The following is an 18,313-nucleotide window of genomic DNA, read 5'->3' as shown; positions in this document are numbered from 1 at the left end:
TAAAAATTTTCATGCCACCCACATTCACAGTGTGCTAAAAGATTATCCAGAAAAGTAATGGAACAATCTCTAAATTTTTAAAGCTACAAATCTCACTAAAGTATAATTTCAGGATTTTGTTATTAAGCAAATGAAGATCAAAAAAAAAAAGATCTGTTTGAGTACAGGTGAGTGAATGTGTTGTTCTTTATCAGTTGAGAATGAGGAAGAACTTAAACAGAGTGCAATACATTTCACAGAAAAAAAAAAATGCCACTAGAGAATTCAAATACTACTACCCAAAAAACAGACATCTAATAATATATTTTAAGTGACATTTCTCTTCTCTCTTTTAAAAATTTGCTTTATTTTTGGAAATTTTAATATACTTATATCATTTCCCTTCCCCTTCCCTCCCTCCACAACCCCATATAACTCTCTTTGTTCTCTTACAAATTCACACCCTTTTTAAATTAATAGTACACACACACACACACACACACACACACACGCACACACGCACACACACGCACTTCTAAATACATAAGTATATACTGCTCAGTCTGTATAGTGTTACTTGTATATATGCTTTCAGATCCTACCATTTGGTATTAGATAATCAATTGGTGTGATCTTCCCTGAGGAAAAGTATTTCTCCTTCTCCCAACATTCCTGTGTTGCTTACAGTTCTTTGTACAGGGTTGAGACTGTGCGTGATTTCTCCTACGCACTTGGCATGTCTATCGTCTTTGTTCAGCTCATGCTTAGGCAGTCATGTTGATGAGTCTTTGTGAGTGAATCTTCCTGGGACACATAGTATCACAGCAAGCTCCTTGCTCCTCTGCCTTTTACATTCTTTCCATCCCTTCTTCCCGCAGTTACCGTTGAGCCATAGTTGTGGGAATTGTGTTATACATTTCTCCATTGGGACTGCGTGTACAAATCTGCATTTTGACTTATGGTTTTCTTCTCTGTCTATTGCAAAGAGAAGTGTCTTTGATGAAGGATGAGAACTACACTTATCTGTGGGTAGAAAGGCAAAAAAAATTAGGGTATAGTTGGGTATTGTGCAATCTTAGTAGATAGGGGGTTGTAGGATCTCCTCTAAGACCCTTGACTTCACTAGCCCTGGGTAGTAGATATGCTTTCAGTCCTAGGCATGACTTCTCACTTGTTGAGTAGGTCATAAGAGCGGTTAGAGTATGTTTGGTTACTGCTAAGGTATGCACACCACTAGTGCACACTTCGAGTTTTATTTTAATTTTATTAATTTATTCTTGTTACATCTCAATGGTTATCCCATCCCTTGTATCCTCCCATTCTTCCCTCCCTCCCATTTTCCCCTTATTCCCCTCCCCTATGACTGTTCCTGAGGGGGATTACCTCCCCTTGTATATTAAACCCCTACCCAGATCTAGCCAATGGGCAGAACATTCTCCACAGTTGAGTGGAGAGTGGGATATGACTTTCTCACGTACTCTGGTGCCTCACATTTGACCATGTCCCCTGGAGGGGGAGACCTGGTGGCACTCAGAGGAAGGACAGCAGGTTGCCAAGAAGAGACTTGATACACTTAGAGTTTTTATGCCATGCCGAATGCTATTCTGATTCACAGAGACACTTTTTTTTTGAGACATTAATTCCATAAGTGTTCCATAAGAATTCCATAATTCAAAAAATAGCTTCTAATTTATTTTTGACACTATGGGTGTTTTTTATTTTTAATTCATTTAGCAAAAAACAGAGTATCCAAGAGAACATACAGCATCATAACTTTTTACCATTAAGAACAATGTTTCATTTGGCACACATAAATAATAAAAAATACTTAAAAGCAAAATATTTTGCAAGTTTACTGTGAATAAAAACCCTAGAAAAATGTTGACTAACATAGGCTTTACTAAATAACTAAGAATAAACCATTCCAGCCTTTAGTGGAAATGAAAGAGAAGAGCAAGGAACATTTTAAACATATATCTTTCAATATATTATTCATGTTTTAATTCTTGCTAAAATATAATGGATTTATAATATTACCTATGTGCTTAAATAGAATGTCTCCTGCATAAAGATGATATCAAAATTCATGAAGCATTCTATATTTTTTACAAGAAAAATAAGTTTATTTGGAATGGCATTAGCAGAATCAGAAAAGGTACAAACACAAAAATGTATACTCATAATCCCACTGCTGAGTCTACATTTTCAACATGTTCTAAGAAACACAAAAGAGAAAAGGTAGATAAAGAGGATAAAATGACTGAAAGGAAAGCAAAATAATGAAAAGTCACAATTAAAATAAAAGCTGAAGTAGATGAGGAGGTGGAGTAGGAGGAGGCAGGGGAGGAAGAACAGGTAACGGAAAATGATCCATCTGTAAAGAAGAGACAGAAAGCTAAAAAGAAACACATTAAGAAAAGCTACCTTCTGAAGAACGCTGTACCATTATAGCCATTCCTAATCCAGAGAAAAAGAAAGAATGATGCTGGGGACTAGTGGGAGGGAACTGTAATTCTGTCACACGGACACATCATGTTAGGAGCAGAGCAAGTGTTCTGTAAAATAATCAAGGGATGCGATTATCAACACAGTGTTTCAAAACTTTTTTGTCTTTACATCAGCTGTTAACCTTAGATTTTTCACACACACACACACACACACACACACACACACACACACACACACACACATTTTCCTTGCATTAAAATACATTACTATGTCTCCCAGGATGTGGCTCACAATGGCCATTATTATTGTCTTAAGACAATAACAGCACTCAGCAGCTCTTACGGGGGAAACTGAAGAAGATGGTTCACTCCCAAGCACTGGATAGTTGTGGGTAACAGAGGGCAAGGCTGGCCATTACCAAAGCATTATAGAAATCATGAGGAACATGTCTACATGCTACATATTTCTGAAAAGCTCTGTTCCAGAATAGTGCCAGCTTAAGGGCTTCTTATTTTAAATTGAAATAATATATCTGACCTAGTTTAAAGTACAGAACTTACATTCAAGTAGGCTAAAGGCGATCTTGTCACCTGCCTCGTTGACACAACGGAGCAGATACTTCTGGAGTACAGCTCATTATCTGAAGGCTTCCTTCCAGGCATGAGCCCAGGCAGGGATAGCGGTCATTATTTCTTGAGGATAAGGGCTTTCGTCTGGTTATTTTTTTTTCTTTCAAAAACCATATCTGATTATAACACTCCTGACACTTGCTCATTTCCTCTTCCTGTACAAAGGCCGTTCTTGAGAACACCAAGAGATTTTTCTCCCTAAGAACATTAAGTTTAGGAGGAGTTTCCACATAAGCTACTTTTAAAACTTGCAAAATGAATTTCATTTTGGTATTATTTTCTAAACAAAATATTCCACAGTATTAGCACCATGAGGACCAATCACAAGAACATATTGGTAAGGTTTTCTAGAATGTGAAAAAGTTCCTTTTAATACTCTAACTTTATAATATCACTCATAAGGACCCTGCTATATTTACAGTGTTAGTCAAGAGTTAAAAGTCAAGATCAACTTCTACAGAAGTATACTGGTATATGATTGTGAGTGTGAGTGTGAGTGTGTGTGTGTGTGTGTGTGTGTGTGTGTGTGTGTGTGTGTGTGTGTGCCTACACTGACCTTTTACTTTTATTTTAAAAGAGTTTTGTTTTATTTTGTGTTTATTTTTAATTCGTATTATGAACTTTAATCTACTACCAAAAAAAAAAACAGCTAAATTCCATTATATAAATTAAAGTATATTTCTCTCATAGTTTTGGTTGGCCATCAAAATGATAATTTTAATTTGCTTTAACTGATTGTTATCATTCAAGGTCAAGTGTTTACAACTTAAAAGCACGTTTGTTAGATTCAGGGATTCCGTTGCCAGGGGCTTGAAACTCAACTTTTGATGACTATCTATTTTCTCATGCTAGGAAGCAGCTGAATCTTTTCTTTAGCTTCGCTTCAGTGCTTTCCCGATCACACTGCCAAAATCCTTCCATTATCATCCACCTTCCTAAATGCTTTCATTTCAGTTCTCCCAAGTGCACTTTACTGGAATTAGAGAACAAACCAATGTTCTCTCTAATGCTTGACAGTATGCTTTACGGGTTAATTTCTCCTTTACATAATGTGTAGATCGATTAAATACAAGATTTTGAAAGGTTAAGTTTGTATTAGAAAAATTAGTTACCCCAATTTATACTGTATATATAGACGTCATACATAGTTTCCTCAATACATATCTAGCCAATGGTCAGAACATTCTCCACAGTTGAGTGGAGAGTGGGATATGACTTTCTCACGTACTCTGGTGCCTCACATTTGACCATGTCCCCTGGAGGGGGAGACCTGGTGGCACTCAGAGGAAGGACAGCAGGTAGCCAAGAAGAGACTTGATACTCTATGAGCATATACAGGGGGAGGTAATCCCCCTCAGGAACAGTCATAGGGGAGGGGAATAAGAGGAAAATGCCTGCCTTTAAGTGTATATTGAGTCCTTCCAAGTTCTTATTTCTTGGTACCAAATACTGTTTTCCTGTTTCCTACAGAACTCAATAGTTTCATGAGTCCTCAGCTCCATTTTGTTCATGATAAAAGTTATTCAGCTCTTCACAGAACACTTTGTTCAATTTCATGTCACATAGCTGACTCCTAACTCTCCTCCCAACCTTAGCTTTGCTGCTTTCTAGTTCTAGGCATGTTTTCCTTCTTTATTTAGGCTACTGATCACCATCACTTTTGTTCTTACTGTACTGTGAACTTTACTAACTTAATAGAAAATAATTCCAGGTTTTCTTAATTGCCCCTCTCCTACACATCATCTGATTGAGAATAAGAGGACCCATGTCTGTCAACCTCACTATTATCATCATAAGAAGGGTTCAGTATATGCTACTAAACTGAATTTGTAATAAACTGTATAACATCTGAGATATACTAGTTATCAAAAGACTTTAATATGTATATAGTACTGTCCAAAAATCTATAGGACTGAGAATGGAGGTGTTCTCATGAAAAAGCCAAGTTATTTTTCATGATGGAAACTCACCACATGACATCCTATAAGTTATATGTCATTTTGTGAGATATAATAGTTCTTTTGGAAATGATTCAGGTTTAATAAACTCTTTTGGTCTCCATAGGTACCAGATATACACATAGTTCGCATACATACATGCACACAAAATACTCTTAGATATATAAAAGAAGACTCTTCATCCACAGCTGTGTAGCAAAATTACATCTCTGTTTGCAAGTAACTGCAAGAAAGTCATGAACTCTTCATGAAGAATTAAGTACATTGGTTTTGCAGTGTTCTCAGTATTTAGTCAAAAGAGTTTCAGTTCTGCAGCTATCCACACAATGCAAGTTTAAACATGATCAATTTGATAATGAATAACTTGTTGCAAAGGGTAATAAAATGTTTTCTAATTCATGGTAACAAAATCTTTATAGAGAGCATTGAGACAAGGACTCTCAATAAACCTGGAACTCACTGCTTTGAGTAGAGTAACAGACCTGAAGCACCAGAGAACCTATTGCTTCTTTCTAATCTGCCCTAGGTTATAGTGTATCATGATGTTTGCTTTTATGTGGGCATCAGGCACTAAAATTCAGGTATACATACTTTATTCTTTGATCCACCTACTTAGGACATACGTATCATTTTCATCCACCAATCTTGTTTATATCTGTGATTTTAAAGATGGTTCTAGAATTCTTTAACCTTTCCTCAGCACAAAGTCAAGTCAGTCTGCATATATCTTCTCAACTGTCATCTATCAGATAATTCAAACATATAGACAGTGTTCCAGCGATGGGACATGTGAACAAGGAAATATCCAGATGACTCAAACATCTGAGTCATCCCAGAGGTGCCTTAATTAATTGTGAGAGGGACAAGTTAACTTTTCAGTGCCCTGCCCCCAAAACAGGTATAATAAACAGCTAATATTTTACAGTGATGATTTTTGGGTAGGTTATTATATATAAATGATTAGTAGATAAACAAGATCAGTGCGCAGTGTGCTCAATAAGTATTTGAAGAAGGAAAATTGGAAGACAGGGAGGGAAGGAGAGTGGAGGGAAAGATGGAGGAAAAGAGGAAGGAAGGAAAAGAAAGAGAAGGAAGGCCCATTGGCAGGAGACAGGAGAAAGAAAAGAAGAGGTGATATATAAACACAAACAGACAGAAGAGGGAAAAGGAAAAGGGAAGAAGAAAGAAATGAAAAGAATGAAGTAATGCTGGAAAGAAGAAAGTAAGGAGAGGAAAAAGATAATCTCTAATGTTGACAGAAAAAAAAATCATGGTTTTTTGAAAGGTCGGCTGTATCATAAGACTTCAATCATAAGTAGTTACTATAAACATAAGGTTGTAAGGGAACAGGATGCTAGGTAAAACTTTTAGGTGTCCACAATTCTTAATTTTACATTTAATATTTAATTAACTAATTAATTAAATGACCGACTTTCTTCATCTGAACTTTCCAATTACCCCTTTTCTCATGTCTCCCCTTGTAGTCCCCCAACACCACCTCAAAAATTGACTACCTTTTTCCTTCTGATTATAATTATCGCATATATGTAAATGTATGTAAATATGACCATTGCATATATGCATACATGTATAAAAATAATCATTATGTTTTAAGAAGTTCTAAGTCAACCAGTTGTGAAATGTTTAGTACAGGAATTCTTCTTATGTAGCCAATGGAAAAACTGGAATCAGAAGTAGACAAAGAGCTATTCAGTTCTGTATAGGTACAGGGGAATTTGAAAACCTGCCAGGAAACCATTCCAAATCTTGAATGTTCCTACATAACTGACTGGACATCTACTTGGAGAAGAATCTTTGCCTTCTCTTAAGTCTTCCAAATCTTTTGCTAGCACTTCTTGTTGACAAACTTTAAATTAGATCCATCCAAAGAGAAATTCTTAGGAAAGTTCTTCCTGTGCTCACTCACCTTTACATGACAGGGAAAGGGGTACTGCTGCACTTCTGTGCACTGTAGGGTGCTGTGGCTCTACACTTGGCATGGGCAGCACATGGGCATGGGGAAAATAATTTCCTATGCAGTATATCTCTGCTTTAATTAGATTGTTTGGTGGAAGTTGAGTATTAAAAAGTACATTGGAGGCAGATGTGTCTTTTCTGTTTCTAATAACTTGATAAAGGAAACTAAGGAGCAAATGATAATAATACTTACTGGGAAATTTTTCAGAATGATTACTAAGATGTGGTGATTTTTTTTATTTTAAGATTCCAGCTAGGATTCAAGGATGTAAGGCTATAGTGGTCAGACTTCTCTCACTCAGTCAGTACTTTCATGTGCTATAATGGAGATTTCAATTGAGTTCATATAACACCCGTAATATGATTCCTTTAATACTCTGTTTTAAAAGATGTTTCTTATTCTAAATGTATTCCTTAACTTATAATGTATATTCTGATAAAACACAAAATATCTTACCACCCTATAAAGTAGCACATTTCAACATACATTCTGAGTCAAATGGTCTCGATATATCCTGAAACCCCATGCAAATCAATTGTCCTCTTTTTTTGCAAGACAGAAAAAAAAAAATGGAGCTAATGTATTCTGATTATTGACCGATTACAAGAACTTTTGTTTCCATTCCCAAAAGACAATATAGACTGTGAAACAGGGAATGAAATTTGTAAGTTGAAGAAAAACCAATAACTTTTTCTTTTCATAAATTATGCTATTTTTTATATTTTAGAGGAGTTTATTAAATAAGCATGAGGAAAGAAGGAAAGGGAGAGGGGTACCCCAGACAGAGAGACAGAGACAGAGATAGGGACAGTAAGAAGAACAGAAGAGGAAGAGAAAGAGGGGCGGGGAGAGAGAGAGGAGGTAGAGAGAAGAAAGAGGAGAAGTAAGAGAGAGAATAAATTATGCTATCTTTATTGGTTTGGTTTGAGTTTTAATCTTAGTGAGAGAAGAGTAACTTTTTTCCATAGAAGTGGCTAGGTGACACTGACAGACATGGAGGAGAGGCAGGTTTAAAATGTCACCATGGTTGACTGCCTCTCCTCTCCTTTGCTATAATTGCCTAGCTATGCCTCTTTATCAAGACTGTAAATGGAGTATCAATTTCCCCTCCATTGATGCTCCTTATTGAAATCTCCTCACCATTGACATGAGAATGGGTGGGATAGCAATAGATAATACTGAGGAAGCTGGGAGTAACTAGAAACAAACAACAACAACATAAAGGAATTATGGATACTCTGTAGTGCTGGCCTCCATTCACGTCATTGAGATTGAACATAAAAACATGACATGAGTAAGATGTGGAAGTTCAATTTGCTGTTGACAACTTTTTTTTTTATCAAGACTCTATTTAAATGCAGATGAGGAAGGCTTTATACAGCAAAGTCAACAGAATCTATTGTAATCCCACTTTCCCTAGCCCCCAGGCAAGAATACAATCACGCCCCCTGTAAGAACTTCCTTAATCCTCTGGGTAGTTCCCTGTAAGAACTTCCCTATTTCTCCTGTAGTCAATCCAAAGATAGCCTAGAACATAAGACTTCCTACAGCAAGGGTCAACATTTTCGAAGGTTACAGCTTGCAGCCTAAAACAGCTCTTAAAAATGCTGCAAACAAGGTAATGTGTCTGTGCCAATTAAATATCTGTAGAAGCTTTACCACTGACATATCTTCATTTTTTTTTCGCAAAAAGAAAGAAGAGATAATTATCTTCAATCATACATAGGCATACATAAAATAACATGAAGTAGAAAATGTTCTAGATTTTTAGTGTAAGCCAAGGAATTTTTAAAAACAACAACAAGAACAAAATTGAAGAGGTGCTGGAAGTAGGACAATGAAATTTAATATGGAACAAGGAAATGATCAGGATTTTTGCTGGTGTTAGTCTATGTGTTACTGTTTTATGAAGAAAGACAGGAAATATCTTCAAGTGAGGTTAAGAATAATCTCAAGTGTGAGAGATTTTAGAATGAAATTGCCCTTATAAATACCTAGAACAGGTACAGTTAATATATACCTGTAAAAAGAAAAGGAAAAGCAAAAAATAAAATAAAAAATTCTATATCACAGAATCAAAATTAAAAGTGAAAAAAAAAAAGGGTGGGAATGAGGCAATAATTGAACAAGATAACACTGGTTAAAATGTTGAAGTGACTCTACATGAAACTCCTAGTATTAGGGGTCATGGAGTCTGAAAAGGCCTCCCTCTACCAAGACAGGACTCTTAGTGGAAGGAGGGGAATACCAACCGACCCACAAAAATTTGATTCAAAATTTACCCCACCTAGAAGATGTGTAGGGATAAAGATAGAGCAGATATTGAGTGAATGCCCATCTAATGCCTGGCACAACCCATGGGAAAGAACCAACCCCTCACACTATTAACGCCATTTTGCTATGCTTGCAGACAGGAGCCTAGCGTGACTGTCCTCTGAGTGACTCCATGCATCCATGGATGCAAACAGATGATGAGACTCACAGTGAAACATTGGTCAGAGCACAAGAAATCTTGTGGAAGAGTGGCAAGAAGAATAAAAAAAACCTGGTGCAGGTAGGAGCTCCACAGGAAGTCCAACAAAGCCAACTTACCTGGGCCGGGGGTCTTCAGAAACTGATGCACCAACCAAAGAGCGTTCACGGACTCTACCTAGGCTCTTTACACTTACATAGCTGATAGACAGCTTGGTCTTCATTTGAGTAACCCAAAAAAGGAAGAAGGGTTGTCTCTGCCATGGACTCTGTTGCTTGCTTTTTGATCACTTATTCTTGGAGGGGCTGCCTTGCTAGGCCTCAGGGGAAGAAAATAGGGTCAGTCATGATGCAACTTAATGTGATGTTGTGGGTTGGTCCAGAGGGGTGCTCTCCTTACCTGAGGAGTAGGGAAGAGGGGCAGGTAGAAGAGGGAGGGAGAATAGGACTGGGAGCAGAGGAGGGAGGGGGCTACAGTCAGGATATAAAATAAGTGAATATATAAATTTTAAAAAATACAGAGGCAGACTTAAAGGGTTTTGTTTTTGTTTTTGTTTTTTGTTTGTTTGTTTGTTTGAGTAACATGGTGCAAGTAGGATAAAGAGAAATTTGAGAACAGCATAGAGATTTTTAGTTTATAATCCAATGTGAATAATCATATATTGATAAACAATGAGTGTAAAAAGTACAACATATTTAATTTTGTGTTTATAGAAACTGGTAAATGCATGGAGGCTGCAGTTGATTCAGTGAATATGAACCCACTTAAAACAAGCCCTACAAATAGAATAACTAAGCTATGGAAATCACACAGGCAGATGGTACAACATGAATGCATGGCAAAGCAAGCCTATAAAAGAAATATGCTGGTTAGTTTCTGTCAACTACAAATCTAGACATACCTCAGAGGAGGGAATATCAGTTGCAATTGTCTTATCTGTATGGCCTACAATGCCAATAACTGAACCAGTTAGACTGTAGCATATTTTAAAGCTACAAGTCCTACACTGGGCAGAATCTAAATTACTACTAATCTATTGGTAAACCAAAATAAACTACTCTAATCCTATGTCCTCAAAACCTATATATATACCAATCACTTGTCAATCTGATCTTTCTAGGGCAGCTTCTCTCCCCACCTGTCCAGCAATTGGCTCTTCCAAACTCCCTTGGAAGCCCCGCCTTCTATTTCCTATCCTTTTGCCCAGCTGATTGACCAAACTACACTTTATTGACAACTGCTCCATCCACACAAGGCGTTTTTCCACAAATCTCAGTTGAGTAACCATGTCCATTGGACTGATTGTGGGCATGTCTGTGAGGGTACTCTCTTGTTTTCTGATTGATGCAGGAGAGCTCTGAGCAATGTGGGAAGTGTCAGCCAAGTGCCAATGGTCCTTAGTTGTATAACAAAGCAGGGTGAGCAAGGCAAAGGCAGAAGGCAAGTAAACAGTACTCTCCTGTGGTCTCTGTTTCCAGGTTTCTGCCTTGAGTTCCTCCCTATCTCGGCTTCTCCTAATTATGGACTGTTACCAGTATTTTCCTTACCCAAGTTCCTTTTGGTTATGGTGTTTATTATTAAAACCTAGAACAACACCAAAGGTAGATTCCTCTGTCAGTCCTACATGTAAATGTGTGAAGAACAAATGAGGAGCAAGCAAAGAATGACAGGTGGAGGAATGACAGGGTTTGGTGATACAATCAGAACAAAATGGATAGACACAAATTAGGAGGGATGAGTAACTGAAAAAGAAGCAATGAAATCCGGTGAGACACTGAAAAGAAAGGGTAACATATCACAGCCTAATACCTCAGCCATCTGATTTTTCAAAGTGGGTTCTGCGAGTCTAGGTGAACAGCCTTAAATGCAGGAGTTCCACCAACACCAGCTCATAATCACTTGCCTGTTACCTACACTGAAAATGCAGTTTCTCCTCGGTCTCTCACAGCACTGTGAGCAGATACCTTCTGTTTTTTTTGTTTTGTTTTGTTTTTTCATCTAATGCTCTCTGCTCCCATCTGCTTGCTAATATCTCAGAACAAATGTGAGTGTTTAAAAAGGAAAGACACCAAAATGCATTCTAGATTAGGACAGCCCACAGCACAGTGTACATGTGCTTAAGTGATGCTTCACAGCCTTTTGGTGAGAAATGAGAAACATTGGCTGGAGTAGATTCATATAAAATGTATCTGATGGTGGAAAGTGGTGACAGAGAACTATCTAAGCCAACAAACACCAGCCAGGCACTCATAGTGACATGGGGAGAGGTTCTGTGCAGAGTCAACAGAATAGAAATACTTGTCTCATTTTTGAATGTATAATAAAACAGGCTGAGCAAACCTAAGGGAGAAGACAAGCAGGCCTATGTTCCCTGGTTGTCTAACCACCAGCTTCAGGAAACTTCCCTTGATCAGCATATCTCTTCTGATTTATGTTCCTAAGCGTTACTTGGCTCTCTCCCTCTTGACTTGCTGCCCTAAAACGTCCCATGGTCTGATGGAACACTGCACAACACATCAATCAGTGACACTTTGTCTCCCAGCATGAGTGCAGGGAACAGTTCAATCTTTGAAGAACCTCAAAGTGAACTGGTGAGATCAATGGGTCCAAGGAAGTGAAGGATGTTTTACCTATGCTAGTTTGCTGCCAGAATTTTGTTTTAAGTGTAGCCAGGGATAGGTAGACACAAAATTATCCTCAGTATGAATTGTATTTTATATATATATATATATATATATATATATATATATATATATATATATATATATATATATATATATAGTTTATTTCTGTCTTTCTTGAAGTTAACCTAGCAATACTGTTCAATAACCATTTTATAACTGAAATTTAGTTCTAATTACCTCAAGAAATATTAGTTGTATGTGCACAGAAGTCAGAAGCCAGGCTAACTTTTTTTTCTAGTTCTCACTGTCTTTTGCTTTTTGAGATGAGGTCTTATTATGTAACACACTCTGGCCTTGAACTTCAGCCCTCATGCCTTTACTTCCCAAATTCTTGGATTATAGATGTATTGATGGTATTTTTTTTTTTTCATTTGGTCAGAGAGGTAGGACACGATGTCATTAACTGGGTGGCTTACAAACAATAGAAATTCTTTTCTCCTGTTCTGAAGAGTTTACGGTTCCAACAAGAAGACAAGACAGCTTCAGACATACTTGAGGGCATTCTTCTCTGTATAATTTCACAGAGCAAAAGGAATGAGAAAACTCTGGGCCCTCTGATATCAGGGCATTAACTCAGTTCATAAGGGTAGATTCTAATAACCCAGTCATCTAACCTGTCAACACTCACTGCCAGCAAATATCAGCATTGGGGATTATATTTGCAAAATGAATTTTTACAAAAAGGCACACAGAATCACCCAGTCTAAGATGAAATAACTTAATAATAGCATAAAGGACAAAATTATTCCTATTATAATAAATTAACAATGGATTATTTTATTAGTTATCGTTCTCATGGCTATGACCAAATGTCTGACAAGAAGCAGTTTAAAGCATGAAGGGTTTGTTTACTCAGAGTTTGAGGGCTACAGTCTTCCATGCTGGCGAGAGTATGACAGCAGCATTGTGAGGCACCTGTATAGAACAGGCCCCACACAGGCAACAGAGAGTAAAACAACAAGTTGTGGGGAAATAGGTCTACAGAACCATAAATTTCTCCTCTTCTTTCCATTGGAAAATGATTTCCACAACTAGCAAAAAGAAGTTGAAACAATACTTAAATTCATCCTTACCTTCAGCTTCTAAAGTGCCAGTATGATTATTCTCTGATCAAAAGGTCGAGTAGATTGCTGCCATTAAGGAATATGTCCATGTCATTCTCCACGGTTATGGGGGGAGCGAGGATAGACTCTGACATGAACTCTGATGCCCCATATTTGACCACCCCCTCTGGGTGGGGAGACCTGAGGGCACTCAAAGGAAGAATAAGCAGGCTACCAAGATGAGACTTGATAGCCTATGACCATATAGTGGAGGAGGAGGTCCCCCTTGGCCATAGACCTAGGGGAGGGGAATGAGATGAAAATGGGAGGGAGGGAGGAATGGGAGGATACAAGTAATGGGATAATAATTTAGTTGTAATCTGAATAAATTAATAAAATAAAATAAAAAAGAATACATCCATGCTTTATTTGTTTGTTTATTGTTTTGCAGGCTGAAGAAGCATACAGGCTTTGTCAACACAACCTGCATCCAACTGTCCATTGTTTCATAATCTTAAACAGATTTGTCTGCAATATACCTTGTCTTCCATAAACTATTACCATTTCTCCAAACTGATCATTTTTGTGTTTTCCTTCCCTTTCTTTCTTTGCTGGCTCCTCTTTGTTCTCCAAGACCCCTGTCCTGGGTCCTCCCAAACTCCTCCCAGGAACAGGTAGAAAAGAAACTACCCTGATGTGCTTTGTGCCCCAATGACACTCCACAGTCTTCTTCCTCAGTATTAGCTATGTTGGTGCATTCATAAATCTCAATTCAACAACAATAGCATTAAAAATAGAGATTCCTCAATACAGTATTTTGATATCTCTAGAGAATAAGCCTGCATCTAATATATAGTACATTTTAAAAATATATATTTTATTAATTTATTCATATTACATCTCAATTATTATCCCATCCCTTGTATCCTCCCATTGCTCCCTCCCTCCCATTTTCCCCTTACTCCTCTCCCCTATGACTGTGACTGAGGGGGACCTCCTCCTCCTGTATATGTTCATAGGGTTGGATTGAATTAAAAATTATCATAATGAGTGAGTTAACCCAGAAGCAGAAAGAGTCAAATGGTATAGTACATTCTTAGTGCAATTTAACACATATTTCATTTACCCACAGAATTCGATCACATTAACAGTATTTAGTGCATCAGACCAAGCAATAATAGCCCCCCCCCCCAAAAAAAAGGGAGAGATAACAGAAGATTGTTTTCTACTATTTTGGCAGAAACTGAAATTCTATTTCTATTTTCAACTGTCACATGTCAGAAGTTTTTATCTAAAGTTCATCAGATGCCCAGATAGAAATTTGCTTCTTGGAGAGTATTTTAAAACATCAGTACAATATTTGAAGCATGTTTGCTGTGGTTTTCTTCTAAGTGGATAAAAAAGATAAATTAGGATGAATCTAGCCCCAGAGTTTGAAGATCGATTCCAGAAACCCTCTTGACTGGCAAGATGTGCTCCCTGGGGTTGTCCATGAGGGTCAGGTCACCCTGCATGAGTGCAATAAAGAGCTGGGTACCAGCAAGAAGTATGAGAGCCATCTTCCCGATTCCTGGGCCAGTGGATCAATCTTCCTGTCCTCCACCTGACTAAGGATCCCCTGAAAGCTCCTGGGAGGCTGGACCATGGTACAAGAACTGCTTTCATCCATCACAGGGAGCAAGTGTGGAAGAGGTGCATCAATGTTTGATGTGATGTGGACCTTTTTGGAGTGCTGAATGACATTGCAAATTCAGAGGAAGAAGTGTTTGAATGGATAAGAGCAGCCTCCAGCTGGGCCCTAGCTGTCTGTCCAGGGGCCTCTTCCCTCCATGGCTCCTTGTTCCCACACCTATCTCTCAGGAGTGAAGACCTGATTGCTGTATTTGCCCAAGTAACAAATTGGTCTAGCTGCTGCTTGCAGGTCTTTTCTTGGCACCCTATCACCATCAAGTTTGCATTTGCCCTGCTGGACAATTCCATTTCTGGGTGTTATGCCGACAGTGCTATAGTTGCTTCACTGAAGCATCCTCTACAGCAAAACTTGGCAACTCTAGCCTAGAAGCCCTTCTGTGCCTCCATCTTGTCTGTGGCCTGCCAGAACTGGATTCTCATCTGGACCCTGGATCCTATCTCCTTATCTGTGAAGCCCTCCTATGGCTGCACCCAGGTGTTGTCTCACCCTGGGCACACACCAGTCACCAACTTGGCTTGGGCTCCCAATGGCTGGACAGCTGTTCTTAGCTTCACCTGTAGATGCTGCTATTCTGATATGGGATATTGCCACAGAAATCTGTGACCCCCTTCCTTGGTTCCGAGGAGGAGGGGTTACCAACTTCCTGTGGTCCCCAGATGGCAGCAAAGTCCTGGCTACTTACTCAGTGGCCTTTCAAGTCTGGGAGACCCAGATGTGCACTTGTGAGAGGCTGCCAACTCTCTGACAGCACTGTCAGACTGGCTGCTGGAGTCCAGATGCTGTTCACTGTACTGGAGAAAGCCCTGATTTACTCCCTGCCATTCGCAGAATGATGTGGAACAGAGAAGGGACAGGTTGGTGGTGCAAAGTCATCAACAATCTTAGCTGATCTTTCTGAGACAACAATACAGACCCTAGATGGAGAGGAGAGGCCCACTCACTCCAGGGTTTGGGACCCCAGTGGTGAACGTCTGCCTGTGCTCATGAAAGGAAATCCACATGTACAGGATAGGAATCCTGCCATCCTCCTTCTTAGAATTTGAAACAGTCTTATGTTTGAGTTACTTCCCTGTGGAATTATTCAAGGGGAACCAGAAGCCCAGGCTCAGCTCATCACTTTCCATCCTTCCTTCAGCAAAGTGGCCTTCCTCCATGCGTGCTAGTCAACAGGGTGAATCACCAACATTCCTCTGTACTTTGCTAATGCACAGTTTCCATGCTTTAGCCCAGCTCTTGGCTGGGTCCAGGACCCCCAGCTGGAGGTGGAGGCTCTATCCATAAAGTGCCACTATTTACTGAGACATCACCCCCCTCGGCCCCTTGGGACCCTCTTCCAGGACTACCACCTACTCAACCCCACTCCGCTCATTCCCACTTGTAAATAAAGTTTTTTATGGCGCTCCGAAAAATGATAAATTAGTCTTAAAATACTATAGCCTTAGAAGATATCAAATTATTTCACAGTCCTTTAATATATGTGTCGTTTTAGCATGAGCAATTCTAAACTGAGATTTGGTAGAACAAGCTACATTAACAGCAAGTCTACAATTGAATAAGACTTTTCATGTTTTAATTATATTTTTCAATAATATGACTGTAGCATGGTGATCTGAAACAGCTACTGGTTCTGTGTGGAATATCTAATGTACAATAAAGCTTTAAATGTTTGCTTATTGAGGAATTTAAAATGGATTGTGTGATTCTTCCTTTGCAAGTCTGTCTACTTAATGCCCTTGTTCTGCGGGGAATTTCATTAGCATGTGCCCTGGTCTTGTCCTCAAAGCCCTCATTGCTTCCAACAAGCATGGGTTTAATTGAAAGAATGCCAAGCTGTGCCTATGACTCAGGTGTGAAGGCTATCTCTCTAAACAAATTAAACCCAGTGTGGTGACTGAGTGTTCTTTTCCAATATCTTTTTGATAGATTTAATACTGCATATTAATTATTGCTCTCCCATCTTCTACTCGGTGATTGTTTTCCCAAGCATCCTATTGAGAGTGATTGATGTTCAGATAAATCTTACAGATTCATGTAGAGAAAGATAGATTAACATGTCTAGTGAGAACACCAGGTTACAAGGTTTTATATTAGCTTCAATATGAACACAATACCAGCACATGCTTTTGTAGATTCCAAAAGGAACAACCTGGTAAATATACAAAGCTGATGGTCAACAACAACAACAAAAAAAAAACTGGTTTCTTGCTTACAGTTTTATCTATCTTATTTTTGTAACATAAATAATCAAAAACAAATGTGCTTTTGGTTTACCAGGTAGCTGGATTAGAAGGAAAACCATCTACTCATGTTCATATGATGGACTCAGGTGTAATTTGTGTGTTGGAGTGGGGGAAATCCGATATGGTCTTAAGAATCTATTCCTACGAACACTCTATAACCATCATAGATAGGAAAGAAATGAAAAACACAGTTTAAGAAAACTCTTTGAGAGCCTCTCTTTGGATAGCACACTAATTAAACAATGAACTACGAAGAATTAAAATTTTCCTTAGGAGCCAACCAAATAATGAACAATCTGGCAAGATATCTACATGTACAATAGTGGGACTTTTTTTGTGCAACCAACAGCTATATAATTATACTTCAGCTTCACTCAATACGAAGGATTTCATGCTTGGTATTAATAGATCGGGAAGTCACAGACATGAGAGAACAACCTACTACTTCCATTTTCCTAAACCAACATAATTTCTAACTGCTTTCTAAATATTTATGATGGGCAGTTCTAGTCCTTCATCAAAGAAACTTTTTTGCAGATAGAGATTATTAAAGATATCCACAACTGGTGAAAATTCAAATAATAAAGGTCTCTGGTATGCCCAAGCCAAACTACTGATACACTTACAAATGCAACCTTTCCACTTTAAGGCTCAGGGACCATCGTGAAAGAAGGCACAGAAAGACTGTAAAAGTCAGAGTTGTAGGATGCCTGTTGCTAGACAGGATGCTTTAAATATAACAGGAAAAAAATATATCCACGAAGTCTCAACAATATGGCTACTGGAACAAGACCAACATAATGATAACACCAGTTCACAGTCCAGTGTGAACAGGTTAGATTACATACAGTTCCACCCTTACATGAAGAGCTCCAAGTGATTAAAAGTTGCTGAAATAAATAAATTAGTCTTCCAGGGAGAAACTTCCATATAGGACACCCATCCCAAGTGGCCAGCCCTGAACACATGTGTATAATACCCATGGTGAATGGACTCAGTAGTATCCATATACATGTGTTGATAATAATTTAACCAAGCGACCATAAATTTGGGAGGGAGAGCATAAGAGTGGTAGTAATGTAGACACATGGCTCATATATGAAGTTATCAAAAGGAAAAAGTATAAACATTAAAATAACTAGCAAAACTAAGTAAATGAATACGTGAAAGAAAATCTTCAAGAACCCA

General features: G+C 38.4%; 1 pseudogene; it reads left to right on the top strand.

Annotated features, from left to right (window-relative positions):
- Positions 1 to 3,366: 3,366 nt before the first annotated feature.
- Positions 3,367 to 16,266, top strand: LOC127206158 (aladin-like; annotated as a pseudogene).
- Positions 16,267 to 18,313: the final 2,047 nt, after the last annotated feature.

The sequence above is a fragment of the Acomys russatus genome, chromosome 23 (assembly GCF_903995435.1).
Source record: "Acomys russatus chromosome 23, mAcoRus1.1, whole genome shotgun sequence".
Lineage (NCBI taxonomy): Eukaryota > Metazoa > Chordata > Mammalia > Rodentia > Muridae > Acomys > Acomys russatus.
Note: the sequence above shows the minus strand (reverse complement) of the source record. Positions and strands in the feature narration are given on the sequence as shown.